This window comes from Mesoplodon densirostris, chromosome X, assembly GCF_025265405.1.
Source record: "Mesoplodon densirostris isolate mMesDen1 chromosome X, mMesDen1 primary haplotype, whole genome shotgun sequence".
Classification (NCBI taxonomy): Eukaryota; Metazoa; Chordata; class Mammalia; order Artiodactyla; family Ziphiidae; genus Mesoplodon; species Mesoplodon densirostris.
Genome location: NC_082681.1, coordinates 116074454 through 116096615, shown reverse-complemented (window position 1 = coordinate 116096615; position 22162 = coordinate 116074454). Strand labels below are relative to the sequence as shown.

Genomic DNA, 22162 nt, shown 5'->3' with positions numbered 1-22162 from the left:
TCAAGATAAGCAAGGAATGGTCGAATGCCTTTAGAGAAAAGCCCAAAATAGTATTTAATTTGACATTTAAAAAGTTGTATTGGTCTAAACTCATGTTTTTAAATGGTCCCACTGTGCTTGGAAATCGGAAGTTCACTAATAGCAATTCTAATCTGCTTGGGACTTTTGAAATGTTACACATATTTCAAATGATTAGGGAGAAAACTTACTCTTCACAAAATAGATAAGAAGTTTAGTAACAAATCAAGCGACTTCTGTATATTGAACACCTAGTAAGTGCTGTGTGTATTGTATACAGGCTCCATGAGAAAAATATAAAGTATTGATAACGTAAGACAGAACTTTTTTTATAATAAAAACATAAGTAATTTATTACAATTTGAAGGCAAAAACATAATTTTAAAAGATTTAGACCTATGTTAGGCGTGATAGAGTATGGATGCTTTCTTGAAATTCAGAATCAGATCCAAGAGTATCACTTTCAAAATGTTCTAGTAGATTGAGTTTACTTTTAGTTGTCTTTGATGAAACAGTCACTATTCTACTCTCTTTCTTAACGGAAATATATTTTTTCGAAGACTTGCTTTTTTTTTTTTTTTTTTTGTGGTACGTGGGCCTCTCACCGTTGCGGCCTCTCCCGCTGCGGAGCACAGGCTCCGGACGCGCAGGCTCAGCGGCCATGGCTCATGGGCCCAGCCGCTCCGCGGCATGTGGGATCCTCCCGGACCGGGGCACGAACCTGTGTCCCCTGCATCTGCAGGCAGACTCTCAACCACTGCGCCACCAGGGAAGCCCTCGAAGACTCACTTTTAATTGGTTTATTAACCGAAGAATTATTTTGCCCAGTTCCTTTGCTTTTCTGCTTTACAGGTGAGTCAGAGCAGGAATGCTGGTCCTTCCCAGGTTGTTTCTTAGCAGAATATTTTTTGGTATATTCACCTGCTTTGGTCATTTTCTCTGGAGGTGCCGCCTCCCACGCCGGCCATTGGCACCAGCCTCATCAAGACAGAACTTTTATCTTCAAGATGAGCAGAGTTGAGATACTGGGAAGAGGTACCATAAAAAGATAAGTAATGGCACAATGTCACACCAAGTCCAAATGAATCATGAAGTGATAATGAGGAAAGCAAGGTTACTTACAAAGCACAGTGCTCAGAGTGGCTTCTTGAAGGAAATGAGATTGGAATTGGTAGGAAGAATTAAGTGACCAGAGGCTGGTGGGGTTTATGGTAATGAGCAGGAGTGACAGGGAGCAGTGACATATCAAATACTTGTTATGGCCTTTCTTCCGTCTTCTTCATACCATGAAGCTGAGTAAAGTTTTCATAACTTGATTTTGTTTTTGGCACGATCCAAATACTTACCTACATCATTAAGAAATAGTGTGAGGGTCTTCCCTGGTGGCGCAGTGGTTGAGAGTCCGCCTGCTGATGCAGGGGACACGGGTTCATGCCCCGGTCCGGGAAGATCCCACATGCCATGGAGCGGCTAGGCCCGTGAGCCATGGCCGCTGAGCCTGCGTGTCTGGAGCCTGTTTTCTGCAATGGGAGAGGCCACAACAGTGAGAGGCCCACGTACTGCAAAAAAAAAAAAAAAAAAGAAAGAAATAGTGTGAGACTTTTTCCTTACAAGAATGATCTCTTTCTATGTTACTGACAACAAGGCTTCCTATCCTACTAGATAGCACCTCTGTGAAGAAAACTCTAGTCCCCAAGGTATTACTTTTTAATTTTCATGATGCTTCACTTTTGCAAACAGATGAAACAGATATAACTTCATTCAGTATTGAGGAATAAGAAGGATGTGATGTAATAATTCCCTTTGTTGATATCTACCCCATTTCTTCTATGACAAAGTAGATGACTTGGGATCGCTGGGCCCCATGTATCGCAGCTACACTTTACAATGTCTCCTAAATGGTGTTCCTTGAAGGTGAATTAAGGTTGTTGGCGTATCCAAAGTTGCTAGACCCCTCTCTATGGGGCCTGCCTGATCCTGAAAAAGGACTGCAAGCAAATAAAGAAATACAGCTCAGTGAGCTGTTAAATCAATGATGTAAATGGACTCTTGGCACCTCACTGACTTTCACTGGTCATTGAATCAGGTCCACACTGTTTGTTGAGGGTCAGTTCACTAACTTGTCCTTCCTTTTATCATCTGCTTGGTATTTCTCTCTACTGGGGCCAAGCTGCTACAGACTGTCTGAGATGTTACTTTGTGTGTGTGTGCATACACACCCATACGCATGTCTATTTTCTTGAGGTCTTAGAATGGTTCTTAAACCTAGCTAATCATTACAATTACTTGGGGTCTTTTACAAAATACAGATGCTTGGGACTCAACCCAAATCATTTAGATAAAAATTTCTATGCCAGGGCCCTGATACCAGTGTGTATATTTTTTTTGCGTTACGTGGGCCTCTCACTGTTGTGGCCTCTCCTGTTGCGGAGCACAGGCTCTGGACACGCAGGCCCAGTGGCCATGGCTCATGGGCCCAGCCGCTCTGCGGCATGTGGGATCTTCCCGGACCGGGGCACGAACCCATGTCCCCTGCATTGGCAGGCGGACTCTCAAACACTGAGCCACCAGGGAAGCCCCCATTTTTTGATTGGGTTGTTTGTTTTTTTAATATTGAGCTACATGAGCTGTGTATATATTTTGGAGATTAATCCTTTGTCCGTTGATTTGTTTGCAAATATTTTCTCCCATTCTGAGGGTTGTCTTTTCATCTTGTTTATGGTTTGCTTTGCTATGCAAAAGCTTTTAAGTTTCATTAGGTCCCATTTGTTTATTTTTGTTTTTATTTCCATTACTCTGGGAGGTAGGTTGAAAAAGATCTTGCTGTGATTTATGTCAAAGAGAGTTCTTCCTATGTTTTCCTCTAAGAGTTTTATACTGTCTGGTCTTACATTTAGGACTTTAATCCATTTTGGGTTTATTTTTGTATATGGTGTTAGGGAGTGTTCAAATTTCATTCTTTTACATGTAGCTGTCCAGTTTTCCCAGCACCACTTATTGAAGAGACTGTCTTTTCTCCATTGTATATCCTTGCCTCCTTTGTCATAGATTAGTAGACCATTGGTGCGTGGGTTTATCTCTGGGCTTTCTATCCTGTTACATTGATCTATATTTCTGTTTTTGTGCCAGTACCATATTGTCTTGATTACTATAGCTTTGTAGTATAGTCTGAAGTCAGGGAGTCTGATTCCTCCAGCTCTGTTTTTTTCCCTCAAGATTGCTTTTGCTATTTGGGGTATTTTGTGTCTCCATACAAACTTTAAGATTTTTTGGTCTAGTTCTGTAAAAAAATGCCATTGGTAATTTGATAGGGATTGCATTGAATCTGTAGATTGCTTTGGGTAGTATAGTCATTTTCACAAGATTCATTCTTCCAATCCAAAAACATGATAAATCTCTCCATCTGTTTGTGTCATCTTTGATTTCTTTCATCTGTGTCATAGTTTTCTGAGTACAGGTCTTTTACCTCCTTAGGTAGGTTTATTCCTAGATATTCTATTCTTTTTGTTGCAATGGTGAATGGGATTGTTTCCTTAATTTTCTTTCTGATCTTTCATTGTTAGTGTATAGGAATGCAAGAGATTTCTGTGCATTAATTTTGTATCCTGCAACTTTACCAAATTCATTGACTAGCTCTAGTAGTTTTCTGGTGGCATCTTTAGGATTTTCTATGTATAGTATCATATCATCTACAGACAGTGACAGTGTTACTTCTTCTTTTCCAATTTGTATTCCTTTTATTTCTTCTCTGATTGCCGTGGCTAGGACTTCCAAAACTATATTGAATAATAGTGGTGAGAGTGGACATCCTAGTCTTGTTTCTGATCTTAGAGGAAATGCTTTCAGTTTTTCACCATTGAGAATGATGTTTGCTGTGGGTTTGTCGTATATGGCCTTTATTATGTTCAGGTAGGTCCCTCTTTGCCCACATTCTGGAGAGTATTTATCATAAATGGGTGTTGAATTTTGTCAAAAGCTTTTTCTGCATCTATGAGATAATCATATGGTTTTAATTCTTCAATTTGTTAGATATTTATATATTGAAGAATCCTTGCATCCCTGGGATAAATCCCACTTGATCATGGTGTATGATCCTTTTAATGTATTGTTGGATTCTGTTTGCTAGTATTTTGTCTAGGATTTTTGCATCTATATTCATCAGTGATATTGGTCTGTAATTTTCTTTTTTTGTGGTATCTTTGTCTGGTTTTGGTATCAGGGTGATTGTGGCCTCATAGATTGAGTTTGGGAATGTTCCTTCCTCTGCAATTTTTTCGAAGAGTTTGAGAAGGATGGGTGTTAGTTCTTCTCTAAATGTTTGGTAGAATTCACCTGTGAAGCCATCTGGTCCTGGACTTTTGTTTGTTGGAACATTTTTCATCACAGTTTCAGTTATTATTTGTGATTGGACTGTTCATATTTCCTATTTCTTCCTGGTTCAGTCTTGGAAGGTTATACCTTTCTAAGAATTTATCAGTTTCTTCCAGGTTGTCCATTTTATTGACATAGAGTTGCTTGTAAGTAGTCTCTTATGTTGCTTTGTATTTCTTTGGTGTCTGTTGTCACTTCTCCTTTCTCATTTCTAATTTTATTGATTTGAGTCCTCTCCCTCTTTTTCTTGATGAGTCTGGCTAATGGTTTATCAATTTTGTTTATCTTCTGAAAGAACCAGCTTTTAGTTTTATTGATCTTTCCTATTGTTTTCTTTGTTTTTAGTTCATTTATTTCTGCTCTGATCTTTATGACTTCTTTTCTTCTGCTAACTTTGGGTTTTGTTTGTTCTTCTTTCTCTAGTTCCTTTAGATGTAAGGTTAGATTGTATATTTGAGATTTTTCTTGTTTCTTGAGGTAGGCTTGTATTGCTATAAACTTCCCTCTTAGAACTGCTTTTGCTGCATCCCATAGGTTTTGGATCATCATGTTTTCATTGTCATTTGTCTCTAGGAATTTTTGATTTCCTCTTTGATTTCTTCAGTGATCTCTTGGTTATTTAGTAATGTATTGTTTAGCCTCCATTTGTTTGTGCTTTTTACGTTTCTTTCCCCTGTAATTTATTTCTAATCTCATAGCGTTGTGGTCAGAAAAGATGCTTGATATGATTTCAATTTTCTTAAATTTACCGAGGTTTGATTTGTGACCCAAGATGTGATCTGTCCTGGAGAACGTTCTGTGTGCACTTGCGAATAAAGTGTAATCTGCTGTTTTTGGGTGGAATGTCCTATAAATATCAATTAACTCTATCTGGTCTATTGTGTCATTTAAAGCTTGTGTTTCCTTATTAATTTTCTGTCTGGATGACCTGTCCATTGGTGTAAGTGAGGTGATAAAGTCCCCCACTATTATTTTGTTACTGTTGATTTCCTCTTTTATAGCTGTTAGCATTTGCCTTATGTATTGAGGTGTTCCTGTTATGGGTGCATATATATTTATAATTGTTATATCTTCTTCTTGGATTGATCCCTTGATCATTATGTAGTGTTCTTCCTTGTCTCTTATAACAGTCTTTATTTTAAAGTCTATTTTATCTAATGCAAGTATTGCTACTCCAGCTTTCTTTTGATTTCCATTTGCATGGAATATCTTTTTCCATCTCCTCACTTTCAGTCTGTATGTGTCCCTAGGTCTGCAGTGGGTCTCTTGTAGACAGCATATATATGGGTCTTGTTTTTGTATCCATTCAGGAAGCCTGTGTCTTTTGATTGTAGCATTTAATCCATTCACATTTAAGGTGATTATCAATATATATGTTCCTATTACCATTTTATTAATTGTTATGGGTTTGTTTTTATAGGTCCTTTTCTTCTCTTGTGTTTCCTACTTAGATAAGTTCCTTTAGCATTTATTGTAGAGCTGGTTTGGTGGTGCTGAATTCTCTTAGCTTTTGCTTGTCTGTAAAGCTTTTGATTTCTTCATTGAATCTGAGATATTTGCTGGGTAGAGTAATCTTGGTTTTAGGTTCTTCCCTTTCATCACTTTAAATATATCATGCCACTCCCTTCTGGCTTGTAGAGTTTCTGCTGAGAAATCAGCTGTTAACCTTGTGGGAGTTCCCTTGTATATTATTTGTTGTTTTTCCCTTGTTGCTTTCAGTAATTTTTTCTTTGTCTTTAATTTTTGTCCATTTGATTACTATGTGTCTCAGTGTGTTTCTCCTTGGGTTTATCCTGCCTGGGACTTTCTGTGCTTTCTGGGCTTGGGTGGGTATTTCGTTTCCTGTGTTAGGGAAGTTTTCGACTATAATCTCTTCAAATATTTTCTCGGGTCCTTTCTCTCTCTCTTCTCCTTCTGGGACCCCTATAATGCGAATGTTGTTGTGTTTAATATTGTCCCAAAGGTCTCTTAGGCTGTCTTCATTTCTTTTCATTCTTTTTTCTTTATTCTGTTCTGCAGCAGTGAATTCCACCATTCTGTCTTCCAGGTCACTTATCCGTTCTTCTGCCTCAGTTATTCTGCTATTGTTTCCTTGTAGTGTATTTTTCATTTCGGTTATTGTATTCTTCATCTCTGTTTGTTTGCTCTTTAATTCTTCTAGGTCTTTGTTAAACATTTCTTTCATGTTCTCGATCTTTGCCTCCATTCTTTTTCCAAGGTCCGGGATCATGTTCACTATCATTATTCTGAATTCTTTTTCTGGAAGGTTGCCTATCTCCACTTCATTTAGTTGTTTTTGTGGCGTTTTATCTTGTTCCTTCATCTGGTACACCGTCCTCTGCCTTTTCATTTTGTCTGTCTTTCTGTGAATGTGGTTTTCGTTCCACAGGCTGCAGGATTGTAGTTCTTCATGTTTCTGTTGTCTTGCTTCCTTACTTTCTTGCCCCACAAAATATTCCAGGTATACTTTGTACTTTACCTTCCCCAACTCTGGATCAACCATTTCTTCCAAGAATCCTGGTTCCTTTTAGTGGGGACCTAAACTGGTTTAACTAGCAGTTTAAAAAAATTTTTTAATTTATGAGATGGCAATATAACATAACTTGTAGAGTTATTTTGAGGACTAAATGAGAAAATCTGTGTAAAAGAGTGTACATAATTCTTGGCACATAGTATGTGCTCAATAAATTAATTTTTCCAACTATTTCCAGTGAAGTGTCAATAATGGAATTATGGATGAGAATGACAGTTGATGAATTTACAAAATGTCAATTATAATGTTCTCTGAGAGAAAGCAATTGGTCAGTTGATCCAAAGGTTAGATTACATTAACCTCCTTTCTGAGCTTTTCATTGTCTATTTCCATTCTCACTCAAGTTTCTCTCTTCAGAACTCATCCTTAGGATTTAGTTGAATTTAGTCTTGGGTTGTTTATGTTTCTTAATCTTCTCTTAAGTTAAATTTTAAGCAACTTAATATGGAAACCATATCTTATGTGTGTGTGTGTGTGTGTGTGTTTTTGAGGTTTTATAATGTTATTTGACAGTTAGTGGTTAGTTCTCATCCACATTTTGTCTGCAGATTTTTGAAAGTAGTGACAGGTACATATCTAACCAACATGTAGAGTTTATTTGGTGAATCTTCATCCTCATTAACTCTCCTGGACAATTGCACATGGATACAGTGTGGGACATTGCTTATTCCTTTGGCCCAGGTAGCTTTACTAAGCCTGGTGTCATTGTGTACATCTGAAGTTCCCACCTCCTTCATGACAAATTTCTGGATCCTTTTGAGTGCCCAAGGGGCAAGCTTCTTGAAGCCCACTCCCTGGATGCACTTGTGAATGTTGATAGTGTATTCTGTGGTAGCTACCTCATTGATGGCAGGATGGTCCTTCTGCTTCTCGCCCCTCTTCTTTGCAAGAGCTGTTCTGCTGGACCCAGGTTGGAAGTGCTTAGGTGTTTTTCATATTTCCTGCATGTCCTGCAACAGTGGTGAGCACATATGCATATATTAGATACCAGTAAAAACCTAAGTAATGTATTTGTAGAAGTCACATAAGAAACATTTCCTAGCGAAAAAGAAATGTTATAATTGCTAAGATCTTAATCTATGATTCTAATGAAAGGTAGGCTTTAAGCATACAACACCTTCTTAAAGAAGTTGGCATAAACTACACGGCCTAGACCTTTTTCAAAAAAATACAGGTTGCAAAGTAGAAGGAGTTGTATGTTTCTGAGCTGCCTAGTGTTGTAATATTAACTGTTTCTGATGTAATGGCAGGCTGTCTCCTCTGTAATCAAAGGAAAATGTACAGACTGACAATTCTTCCAAATATTCAAATATCTCTTAAAAATAAAATTGGTGGTAAGTAACAGGCATTTTGCATGTGCTGGTTATTTTGACCTGATGGATTTGCAAATTTCTTACTAGCATATAAAAGAAAAACTGCTTCTTATTTTTAAGTACAGATCTTGTGTGCAGCAAATGAAGTCACATTTTTAATTTATTCATTTATTTTTTTGTGCTGTTAGAAAACCACTTTGCAGCGAGTGTGAAAGAGAATACTTACTAAGCTAATAACAGCAGAATCATAGAAATGAGGCCTGTAGATAAATCTCCCTCTAGAGAATAAAGTGTGGTTACAGAAGGTTAAGAATCTGTAAAGATCAATGGAGGCCAAGAGCTTAAAATAGAGATAAGCTGCCTGGAGAAAAAAAGTGAAAAGGAAAAGAAAACTTCAAGAAAACACTGTTTAGGATAGCTATTTTGTCTTTGTTCCCTGTTGAAAATTCCTAAAATTTCATTTAGAGACAGTTATACATTCCTCCAAATACTTCATTTTTATTTTGCACAACGTCTAAACTCCTGTGGGTGTCTTTTTCACTTCAACAGGTGCAATCACACATACACATGGGCCTTTGACTTCTGTAGTGAAACACATTGTCAAGTCAAAAGTACAGCTAATTCAGTAAAATGTGTTAATATAAGTAGTAAAAAACGACGGTGGTTGTAATGGGTAAAGCTGATTCTTTTTTTTTTTTTTTTTTTTTTTTTGCGGTACGCGGGCCTCTCACTGTTGCGGCCTCTCCTGTTGCGGAGCACAGGCTCCGGACGCGCAGGCTCAGTGGCCATGGCTCACGGGCCCAGCCGCTCCGCGGCATGTGGGATCTTCTTGGACTGGGGCACAAAACCGTGTCCCCTGCATCGGCAGGCGGACTCTCAACCACTGCGCCACCAGGGAAGCTCAGGCTGATTCTTAAGTATATTAAGATTCCTGTATCCAAATGGAAAAGTTCTAACTGAACTTTGAAACATCCTCATGTAATTTGGGAGATAATGCATTATGCTTTCTTTGACTAAAAGGCACATATTTTGATGAGACTTTTGTTCCTTACTTCCTCTCAGTTTTCAGTGGCTTATGAAGCATTACATTTGCTCTTTTTTAAAAATTTTATTTAAATACCTTTATGTTTATGTGTTTATTTTTGGCCACGTGACTCGTGGGATCTTAGTTCCCCAACCAGGGATTGAACTCGGGCCCTCAGCAGTGAAAGCCTGGAGTCCTAACCACTGGACCGCCAGGGAATTCCCAGTACATTTGCTCTTTATGAAGGCATCTATTCAATATGAAACGGGAAGGCCATGGCATAAGACCAGGCAGTTTTATTTTCCTATGGACATCTCCTTGTTTTGTCTATCCTTCCTGTCCCCAAATCCCAAAGGAATCCCAGAATTCATGTTCTGTGTTGTAGAAAAATGCATGAAAATTACAAAAAGGCTATCCTTTCTGTCTTTCTAGGTCTCTAATGTTCGTAATATTGTTGGCCCCAACCTGTAAGTCACAGCCCATTTTGAAAGTTGGTAAGGAATAGTAAAACATGGTATTTTTGCCTTAATTTACCCTTTTGCCCCATTTACCTATCATAATTTCAGAGTTCCCTTCATTTCCTTACCATATCCATGGTTAAACAATTCCAATCTCTGACTTTTGATCTTTGGGAACTTGGATGAAGATTGGGATCTGTATGGCACACTGTGCTAGTCGGTTCAGGCTGCCATATCAAAGTATCACAGTCTGGGTGGCTTAAACAACAGAAATGTGTTTTCCCACAGTTCTGGAGGCTAGAAGTTGCAGATCAAGATACTGGTAGGGTTCATTTCTGCTGAGGCCTCTCTCCTTGGTCTGTAGATGGCTGTCTTCTCACTGAGTCTTCACTTGGTGTTCCTCGGTGCTTGTCTGTGTCCTAATTTCTTCTTATAAGGACACCAATCATATTAGCCGTATCATTTTACCTTAATCACCTCTTTCAAGGCTCTGTCTCCAAATCCTGTCACATTCTGAGGTCCTAACTGGGGGTTAGGACTTCAGCATATGAATTTCGGAGGACACAGATCAGTCCATAACACACACCTTTCACCAACCTGGTGCAAGAATCTTTAGTCCACTTTATCTGTAGGGAAAAATCTCTGTTTCAAGTCATTTTTTTTCTGAATCACATTGATGTAAATATTTGTGGTTCAACATACGGTTGGCAAGCCAGAAGTGCCTCAGGGATTTAAAGAAGCGTTTTAGATACTCCAACACATTTGGTAGGTAATCCAATCCTATTGGACAGACAGCCTGAATTTCAAAACTACACCCACATTAAATAAAGGCCAGATATGTTTTTTTTTTCCCATTCTCCACCCTCCACCCTGTACCAACTGAGATGGAATTATTTGAGGAAAAAAATTATGAGTAGAAGAATCAAGGAGAAACTCCAGATTCTCTTCCTAAAACTCTTCTAGGCTTTCGTCTAAAGCATTTTATATATATATATATATATATATATATATGTGTGTGTGTGTGTGTGTGTGTGTGTGTATATATGTGTGTGTATATATATATATGTATGTGTGTGTATATATATATATTTTCCCAAAGATCTATTATCACGGTAAGAATGGCATAACATAACACATTTATCATATAACATCTCTTCTAAGTGCATTGCTACAAATATCTGCGATGTCACATTCCCTCCCCCTCCCTCCCTCCCTTTTCTCTCCTTCTCGCTCTCACTGTCCCCCCCAACCTCCATTACCTTGACTCTCTAATTCCCTAATTCACACCTATAAGGGGGCAGGGTCAGCCTCAAGTAAACTGATTGCTAATGCAGTTCATTTACCAGTCATCCCTCTGTAATCACTCTGAGTCATCTGATGAGGACAGTGAAGTTAATGAGGACACGAAAATGAAGAGAAGCAGGGAAGGATGATGATAAGGAAAAAAAACACAGGACTGAGAAACATGGGGAAAGAGGGCAGGCTGTGACCTCTGTCAGGGGCACCCTGGAACCCAGAAGCAAGGGGAGAAGTGAAAGCTTCTCCCTGTGACCCTCAGTGTATTAGGATACAGCCAATCACATCACCCAATTGGATTTTCTGACAAAAATCTCAGTTGAAGCAAAAATGTATTCTGAAGATAATATGTATATAGGAATGATTATATGGTTTTGGTATGTTATTTCCTTGCTATAAAGAAGAATATATTATTTATTTATAGAAGTAGCACAAGCCTCACAGTTTTCACAGGTATGAGGGATCATTTACAAACAAAATATTAGAATCTACCAATGTAGAAAACATCAAGGTTGTAATGAGGAAGATGCTTTTTATTTTTTATTTATTTATTTTTAAAGCAGAATGAATAGTGCCAGCATGCTGTCACTGGGGGGAACTGTGTAGTTGTTTGCAGGTCATGGTGCTTGGTAAATTGGTCCAGTACTATTAAGAAGGAATTATAGAAAGCATGTTTGTTTTTCTGCTTGATGGCCAGAAGTAATTTTAATAGATTCCTGAATTCTGTCTCCAGGCAAACCGGGAACATACGGAAATCATATTCAGTTGTTAATAATTTTGTTGCTGATGGGAGTGGTAAAGAGGATTTATTTTAATCATTTTAGGACTTATTAAAGGGACGTAGCTGGGAGCTGAGAGGATTAAGCACTCAGGTTAGTTCACTGGCAGGCCCATGTGAAACTGGGATTTTTGTCTGTCAGGAGAAAACATACCCACTGCGAGTGTCCCAATGGCATAGGTGTTAAAGGAGCCTGGGACCCCTGCAAGGTCAAAAATCAAAGCCTGGTGACTGATCAGTACTCTAAAACACCTCTCATTGCTCTGAATGTTTTCTCAGCAACGTAAAACACACTATAGCAGTGAAGGTCCTGGGTTTGGTTCTGGCAGTTACGAATTCCGTGGTCTTGGACAAATTACCTCACTTTTCTCTGCCTCAATGTCTTTATCTGCAGGAATGGCAATAACAATAGCAATTACCTGCCTACAATAGCACTTTGAAGGTCAGATAAGATGATTATGTCAGTCTTACAGCACCAAGCATGATGCGGAGTGAATGCTCAATAAATTATAACTATTCTTATTAATATTTTTATTGTTATGCTTAAAATCTGTATCTGCTTCATTATACCTGTTAGAAAGAGATACCCAAACTTAAGGAGTATTGAGAAGAGAATGGCCTAGGCCTTCAATTTTGACGGTATATATTGCAAAGTAATAGGTCTGCAATTTGGAAAATAGAAATTTACAACATTTTCTGCATAGAAAAATGTGTGATGTTCTAATGCTCTCCAGTTGCTTGAACTATTTAGATATCAACTCAAGATACATTGTCATACTTTGTTTTATTTTGCTTGTACCTTTGCTTGTACTCAAAAATATTGTCCCTATTCAAATAAAAGTTTGTGGTATTTTCCTTGGTTATTTTTATTTTTTTATTTAGAAAATATTTTTATTATTATTTTTTTGCGGTATGCGGGCCCCTCACCGCTGTGGCCTCTCCCGCTATGGAGCACAGGCTCCGGACCCGCAGGCCCAGCAGCCATGGCCCACGGGCCCAGCCGCTCCGCGGCATGTGGGATCCTCCCAGACCAGAGCACGAACCCGTGCCCCCCGCATCGGCAGGCGGACTCCCAACCACTGCGCCACCAGGGAAGCCCCTCCTTGGTTATTTTTAAAATGTAAGGTTTATATGATCAGATTGAACCTTTTTTACTTTTATCCAGCCTGTTCCCTATAATTAAATATCTGTAACCTTTCCATTGAATAAGCAGGGTTCATGGGGTGTAATTATAAAGCAACTTTATTTTTGTCTCCCAGTATCTCTTTAACTTTTTTTCTGTGGGGCTGGTTGTTTCGTTAGCCTTTGATAAAATTTAAGGGAAGTCCTGTGATTTTTTTTTTTTTAATTTTATGTATTTATTTATTTATTTTTGGCTGCGTTGGGTCTTCGTTGCTGCGTGCGGGCTTTCTCTAGTTGTGGTGAGCAGAGGCTACTCTTTATTGTGGTGCGCAGACTTCTCGTTGTGGAGCACAGGCTCTAGGCGCACAGGCTTCAGCAGTTGCGGCTCATGGGCTCTAGAGCGCAGGCTCAGTAGTTGTGGCTCGCGGGCTCTAGAGCGCAGGCTCAGTAGTGGTGGCGCATGGGCTTAGTTGCTCCGCGTCATGTGAGATCTTCCTGGACCAGGACTCGAACCCGTGTCCCCTGCATTGGCAGGCGGATTCTTAACCACTGTGCCACCAGGGAAGCCCAAGTCCCGTGATTTTGGTGTCCACTTTTAGGTAATAAAACAACCTATCGTCGGTAATTGTCCTGTCAAAATATTACATTCCATTGGAAGGTAAATCTTCTCTTTTCTTCTGCTTTGCTTGCTGCAGGCTGGTTGCCAGTGGGTGGGTGGGTGGGGACTCTGGTTGGTTTGTTTTTTCTTTTTCTCTTTCGTGTTAATCCCTCTTCCTCCAAAGAAATTTCAGACCCCCCTCTAGGTTTAGAGCTAGAAGAGGCAGAGGGTAAAGAGGACAAGAATATTCTTGCTTGCCTGCCATTGTTTGGTGATGTAGCATCCGTACTCTGTAGATCTGGCAGGTGTTTAAGGCTGAGTCTTTTAGGGGCACCTTTATGGGTTCTTCAGAGACCCTGGGGCCCTTTGCCTCTCTTCCTCTCATCACTGGGGGTCTCTCACTCTCACTTTTACTTCCTTTGAGAGGGCAAATGCATCTCTGATTGCCCTTGGCTGGCTGGTTACTAACTCCTTCCTTAACATCTAGTCATCTGCTGGCACTTTCAGCTTCTATTTGTTCCTTCAGTGGACTCTCTTGGACAAGACAGGAGATGCAGCTACACTAACGTGCTCATGTGTAGACTACATGTTTCTCCCAAGTTATTCTAGGAATGCACATGACCCCCAATGAAGTGACCTTTCTTTTATTCCTGTTTTAAAGCAGTGCACTAGCCAGGTGATGGACCCTAACATTACTTACGGAGGAGTCTGACCCTTATCCGGTTGTTTCTGCACCTGTGAGACAAATAGGTGAAACTTTTCAGGTGGTCTCAATATACTTCTTTCCCTAGGTTTGGGAAAAGCCATCACAGCAAATCAATATATTTTTCCAAAATTCCTCTATCTAACTACTTTTAATCTTCTCAAATCCTCAATTTGGGTGTGGGGTTAAGAGTAGAATACCAGGTTATTTTTCTTTGACTCTTAACTCAGGGGTAACATTCTATTATTCTGGAAGAATACCACTATTATGTGTGTGTATCACATGACAAGATGCTTTATTTTAAATTCTTTTATAACTGTGTACCAAGTCCCATTTTTTCCCTATTTTCTTTATATTATCTCATAGCGGTATATAAAAAATGGTGCTAAAAAGCACATGACAGAAATTTACCTTCTTAACCATTTTTAAATGTACAGTTCAGTAGTTAAGTAAATTCACATTATTGTGCATCTTGGACCACATTTTAAACATCTCATTGTATGTTGAAAACAATCCAGCTTTTTCTGTGATTGCTTTTTTTAAAAAGCATTTTGATTATAATATTGGTTGTTAGACATTAACTCAAGCTTCTTCCTGTAAAGGGAACTGGTATCAGGACAGACATGGCCAATAAGGAGACAGAATCTCATGAAAATTCAGTTCAGTAGCTGTAACAGTGCCAAGCCTCATGGAGATTGTTTTTGGAAGGAGAGGTAGGAGCAGAAACAACTCTTGAAAGAGTTTCATGAGCCTCCTCCATTCCATAGCTACCCTATTAATAAAACTCGAGTATTCCTAGTCTGCCTACTTCTTTTGGAACTGATGCTATCTGCTTACTGTTTTCCTTTTCTTTGTGTATCATTTCTTCACCCATCATAATTTTGCTTTTCTCATAGTTTCCGGTTCATAATAATTTCTATTTACTGCCTTATGGCTCTGACAAACCGTTCATAACTCCAGCTCATCTTCACACAGTGAAATTCCTCATTCTCTTGGTATTGGTATTTCCTAATTTAAATTTTCAAGAGAGGAAACTGGATTGTCTTTATCTTTTCATACCATGTGGGCACTGCCAGCCAAAGGATTGGTTATACTTGGGTCAAAGTGTGGCTACAAATGGCTGCCCTTTGAGCGGAGGCTGGGGGGAGGTCGTTCCTGAGAAGGCACCTGGGTATAGTAGGCAACATGATTAATTTTATGTACTTAATAAAAATATTTTGTGTGCATGCTTAAATAAGAGTAAGTATTTCTTTATTCATTTTTTCAGCGTTTGGCAGAAAGCAGGAACTCTTATAGGAGAAAGGTGTTAATAAAGGCTCTGAGAACAAAGAATTGAAAAAGGGCTTCTGAGTTTCTGATTGTAGTGGATTTTTTTGAGGGAAGGACTGTTTTTCTGGTTTGGGTTCCCCCAGAAGCGGATCCTGAGATAAGAATGCTATTGCAAATAGTTCATTTGGAAGACGGTAACATGAAACACTGGTAAGGGAAGAGAAGAAATGACAGAGGGCAAGGAGGGCAGCCAAAAAAAGTGCAGTATGTTAAGTGGTTCCCACCGTGGCTTATTCCACTGGTTAATTCTGGGAAATGTACAGTGCATCTCAAAGTTATCTCAAATGGGTGCCCAGGAAGCTGGATATTTATCCAACAACTCCCCGTGGATCATTGGTTGAGGGCTACTCCTGGGCCACTAATTCTATGGCACATCTGGCCTGCCCTCTGCGTGGTTTATAGCTCCATGTCCAGTAAAAAGCCCTCAAGTCAGGAGTCACAGGGGTTTGCCGTCAGCAACCTTTAATGTGTGAGGGCGAGAGCAGTGAGGCTGTGGGCCGGGCAAGGTTGGCATTTACCCCCAAACCCCCTCCCCATTTTCTCCTTTCTTGAATGAAACCTGATTTTATTCAGGTATTCATCCCTTAGGGAAGGTTGCCTTACCTAAAGCTCAAGGGTAAATTTAGATTAATCTTTTTTTTTTTTGCCTTTTAAGTTAGTTTTATTTCAATAAATTATTTAATACATTGTGTTGTACCATTCAACATTAATCTTCAAGATCAATCACATTTCTTTTTCAGGAGGAATCAGTCTTAGTCAAATAGAAAAACACACTGAGGCGCCCCTGTGTTCGTTGCTCATGACTCCTCCTCCCAATTTGTGAGCTGGCTCAAGCAGTCTTAGGCATTCAGAAGAGAAGCATTCTTATTTAAGTTTTGGTGGTTCATTTTGCATATATATTTTTTTGATTGAAGTATAGTTGACTTACAATGGTTTGCCAATCTGCTGTATGGCAAAGTGACTCAGTTATACATGTATAGGCATTCTTTTTTTAAAGTTTGGATTAATCTTAGCTATTTATGGAGATCCCATTCCTTGTATCTGCTATTTGGCGTAGGTGTGGACGCGCGGTGCAAGGTGGTATGAAATGAGAGATGAGGTCTGCTAGAGGGGCTCTTGGAAAGGTTTCTTCCTTCTTATAAAAAGACTCATAGGAAAGGGCAGCATTGTATTATACACTGGACCTCGGGACTTCCCTGGTGGTCCAGTGGTTAAGACTTCGCCTTCCAATGCAGGGGGTGCAGGTTCAATTCCTGGTCGGGGAGCTAAGATCCCACAGGCCTCCTGGCCAAAGAACCAAAACATAAACCAGAAACAATATTGTAGCAAATTCAATAAAGACTTTTAAAAAAATGGTCTATACTGGACCTGTCACATATTCATGAGTCACTTGGAAATGTTAGACGCATCTTGGGACCATGAGCCCTGAATTAACCAACCCTAAAGATACCCTGCCTTGAAATTTCTCAGTTTGAGAGATAACAACTTTTCCTGATTATCTAAATCATTTTGAGTAAGGTTTATTTTTACCTGCAGTCAAAGACATCCTAATTGGTACAAGGATAAAGTGTAAGTACCAGATGACAAAGCTCATTTTTGAAGTTTACAGAAAGGTTTATAAAGAGATTATAGGATCATGTCAATATGTTGTAACAATTCCAGCTCCCTTTGTTCAACCTTTACACCCCTTTTATAGTACAGATAACATCCAGGGGGTTTTGCTGATGATTGATCATGAGTTCTAGAACAGCAGTGTATTCAGTCTCAACCTTTGATTGCATACGTATTCATTATACTGTGATTAAATGGGAAAAATGCATAAAACACTTTTTCTACATACCGAGGTACAGTGGTTGGCTTGAAGAAAATCATGGGTGCAATCGGTTGAGCTGACAGCTGAACCAACAGCTTTTTTTCCCTGAAGACTGTTCTTACTTGAAAGAAAGACTGACAGAAAAAATGATGGCTACCCAGACTTGGGTATTTGGCCATTTCTCATAAGTGGATGAACTGAACATGTTACTTCAAGGAAAATGACTGACAATATTTGTTGCCAATGATAAAATTTGAGCTTTCGAGTATGATTTTGATTTTCGGAAAACTTTTATCCACTAAGGTGATAGTTTCCCAACACTTAAAGACTCTTCAGATGAGTTTAGTGGTGATACTAACAAATGTAATTTTTAACTATTGTATAATAAAATGTGTCAACATTTGGAAAATCTGCATAAGTCAGTGACACAATGTTTTCCAAATGAGTGATACATGATATTATAGAATCATGTGTGGGTAAAATATCCATTCAAAGTTCAAGATAGACTAAAATGGATTTTAATGTAACAGTAAAAATAAGTTTAGTAGTACGGTTTTTGGTTTCACGTGGCAACTAACTGCTAAGAAACTACCATTTGTTGAGTTTTGATATAGTGTTAAAGAATAATATCCACGGTTATATAAAAAGATTCTCAAAATAATCCTCTTTTTTCTAACCACATATCTGGGTGAGGCTGTATTTTCTTCATATATTTCAACTAAAATAGCATGTCACAACAGATTAAATGCAGGAGCAGATATAAGAATCCAGCTGTCTTCTATTAAACCAGGCAGTAAAGAGATTTGCAAAAATGTAAAATAATGCCGCTCTTCTCACTAATTTTTTTCTTGATAAAAAATATGTAATATTTGTTAACATATAATGGACTTATTATTTTAAAATAAATTAATATTTTTAAAATTTCCTTTAATTTTGAATACATCAAATATTAGTAAATGTAACCCACATAAACCAAAGCTCTTTGGAGGTCCTCAATTACGTTTAAGAGTTTACAGGGTCCTGTCACAAAAAAAGTTTGAAACTATCTTTAGAGGGCATAGTGGAAAGGGTTCAGAGCATTGAGTATAAACCAAGAGATCTGGGTTGTTAACGGACAGAAACAGAAGTAGAGGGTATATGGGATTAGTTAATGATCTTGAAATAAAGAATGATGGAGAGATTAGGAAGGAGGAGGAGGGATGGGGGAAATTTCTAGAAGCATGGAAGTTCTGCCCTCCCTCTTGACCCCTGTAGATGGAGGGATGGAGATCAGTGGAAGGGAAGAATAGATCTGGGGCGATGTATTGATGCATCCTACGTTGTCATGGTTCTTGATGTTTATTAAACCAACAATAAACAGAAGTAAAACGTTTAACTTTAAAAGGGATTTCTTCATAAATGAGCACATTTAATGTTTTTAAGTTTGGGGGATGCAGACTTGATGGAATTTTTGCTCTTCAGGAGGTACATGACCTTTCCTAGGAAACCAGGGAACATATCGTCATGTGTGAATGAATGAATCTCAAATTGTTGGAGAAACCCTTCCCAGTGTGCTAAATATTAGTGAATGTTCCAGGCGTGTTTCAGCTATCCAGACTGCACGTAAAAATTGAGTGATGGGGACTCTTAGAATGAATAACAGCATTTACTGAAACTGAAAATCTTGAGACTTCTGGATCCAGAATCCACAGTGTCCAGCCTGAGCCTTGATGTTGCACCAGTTTTACTGTAGAATACATCATCCTTGCTCCTTAGCTGACAAGTCTTGCCTTTTTGACATTTAAGCTACAAAATGTAGGCTACTCCTTGGAAGAAATCTTGTAATTATTTGCCAGTAGAAAAAGAATGATGGGTTAAAGTAAATATATGCTGTCAAGCTGTCAATAATTATTTAATACCACTGTGTACAAGGAATGATCCATGTCAAAGTGCTCTAAATGAATTAGACAAAGAAAGTACATTTGCAAAGTTTCTGGGGTAGTCACATACTTACAATATATAATATAATATAAATTTGAGATAGGGAGGTAGGCAAGACCACTACCAAAACCAAAGCCAAAACAAAAACAAAAGATATGTTTGCAACAAATTTGAACAATAATTTTTATTTTAAAACCAGTTGGGAAATGGAAGAAAGGCTATTACCTTACTGTGAAGGGAGGGAGGTTGCCAGACACTCTCGCATTTATGGATGCCTCCTCTGTTCCAGACCCTCTGTATCTTTCAAGAACTTTCGAAGTACTTTTTGCCTCACATTTCGTAGATGAAGAAACCAAGACTCAAGAAAGTTGAGGAAAATTTCCCCTAAGATTAAAGATTTAGAAGGTTGCACAATGGAGGTTCAAGCCCCAGATATTTTTGTCTTTGAAGGCCATTCTTTTTCCTTAGAAACTCCCAACTCAGCGCCTATAGAGAACATACCCATTAACTGTAGGGAGAAGACCACATTGCTGGAACTATTTTTTCTGTTTTATATCATCTAGTATATAAGAAAAAAAGTTCTACTCTCAGTTTTTATTGTTCTTTGAAATAGCTGAGGAGTAAGCAAGGAAGTATTTGTTAAGAAAACGAAGAAACACAGCTTTGGAGGATGTTAGGGGAAGACCCTCTAAATCAGCAATATGGCGGCTATTTGTGCCTTTGTCCATTGAGACAACACTTTTATCAAGATAGCCTATTGGGTAAGAAGACCTCATTTTTGCTGCCTCAAAATAGATGCAATAATATAAATTCTCTGTGCTTTGCATTTCTGACTGTTAAGCAAGCAGACACCACCAGTCTCAAAACAGACATCTGCAGGATACATAGCACTATAGTGTGGGCTTCAGAGAAAAGATTCCTTTTCAAGGACTTTGAGCTCTATGGAAGGAGACACATACACATAAAGCTAACTTTTCATGGTTAGTTTAATAGTTGCCATGATTATTACTCTTTAAAGTATCCTGAGAGTAGTTACCAATTCTTAACTACTTACCTAATTTGCTGTTATTATTTCAGCCGCCTTCTCCAGTGTTCTCAAAATGACCCACTCCACTTTGAAATTTTTTACTATTCTGTTCTTTTTTGTCCTTGTAAAGTTCTCACAGTGCCCTTAAGTAGGTTTTGCCCTGGGCGCTGCTTACCATAAGTTAGATAACTTCTTTATGTCTTAGTTCTCTTTTCTGAAAGCTAGAAATAAAAATATGATCTATCACTGTCAGAAGTAAATAAGGCAATAGTTGTAAAGCCTTTAGTCCAATGTGTGACTCATTAAATGCCAGCTATTATTCTTATTATTAATACTCAATCATGTTATAAAACAATCCCAGTTTTAAGCTATCTAAAGTTTTATTTTGCTCAAGTGTTTATTCTTTTTTTTAAAGAAAAATTTATACCATACTTCCAAAAAGAACTTGAAAAGGTTTACCATTAAAGGCATATTAAAAGTAAGGCTTAATAATGGGAATAAAAATAAAAAGTCTGGCAAAGTCACCTGCCTCAGAAACATAATCAAGGCCACAGCTGACTCTCCCCATAGGTATTGGAATCACTTTTTCATCAGAAGAGTGCTGGGAATGACTGTTGGGGGATCTTGACAACGCTCCCAAATACTCCCTTTCACTCTGCTCCATCCTTTCCTCTGTTCTCATTTCCACACCGCTGTCTTCTCCCTTGGCTCTTATCACTCCCATTCAGTCTAAACCTTCCCACTTGGCCCTCCGAACACCATTTCATGGCGTCCTCAATCTCCTTCAAGAGGAAGAACGTTTCTTCTTGTTAGGAAAGGCATTCTCCCACGTGGGGTCTTTTGGCCACGTAAGAATGGGCCTTGTGGGGGGTGGCACTTTCCTTACCAGGAGATAAAGCATCCTCACAGTTTGTGATGGGCTTATCACCTTGTGGGGGCATATCTTCCTCTCTTTCAGACTCAGGCGTGCTCCTTTGTTGGTTTTAAGTGTCTGCATGGTGTGGTCCTTAGCCATCCCCACTACTGTATCTTCCTTCTTCGGCACAAGAAGGGTGCTTGCAAATCAGGAGGGATGTGCTGGCCGTGGGAGACTGACACCCACTACTGAAGCTGACCTTGCTGTCTCTTCTCTTTGTGAATAAGACATTGTTGCATCCAGTGCTGGACTGGACTGTTTGCCTTGACAACTCCAATATCAGGATGCAGTGGGCAGAAGTATTGGGATCTCTACTCCCCATAGTAGGCAACTGATGGCACTTGCTTGACACATCTATCTTGCCCTCCAGAGCTATTGCTTTTCCTGCAACTCTCCCTAGTGGATGCATCTTCTCTAACTACCTACTCACTCAGCATTGGGTGTTGAGATGGGCTTCCTAAGTGGAGATTCTGATCTTCATTGCTGGGCTTTTGCATTCTTCTGTGCCTTTTCCTCTGGAGCTCATGTCATCTAACTGCCTCACCTGATGCTTTTCTTGTTGCTGTCCTTGGACTCATTGTCCATGCCATCATCCATTGACAGTTTCACACCTGGCTCACACATTATTTTCTACCTTGTCATCATTGTATGAACAAGGAAGAGCTACACAAGTAGATCTCTTCCTATCTTGACCTCCTGTACTTCACTGAACTTCATTTCCATCCCATTCAGGTACCTACTCTCATGAAAATAACCTGTCCCCACTTAACAGTTGTTACTCCTCTGAAATCTTAAAAATTTGCATATCTCAACTTTTCACTACACCCTATATAGTTCTTCCAGTCCTCTGCTTTCATTTTCCTGCCTCCCCTTTTCTTTGCTCTCATGGAGACCTTTGGTTCCACAACCCCTTCTAGTCCTCTTGTGATTGAGCTCCTTATCC

General features: G+C 39.0%; 1 pseudogene; it reads right to left on the bottom strand.

The window, feature by feature from the left end:
• Positions 1 to 7442: 7442 nt before the first annotated feature.
• LOC132481758 (large ribosomal subunit protein eL31-like) lies at positions 7443 to 21816 on the bottom strand (annotated as a pseudogene).
• Positions 21817 to 22162: the final 346 nt, after the last annotated feature.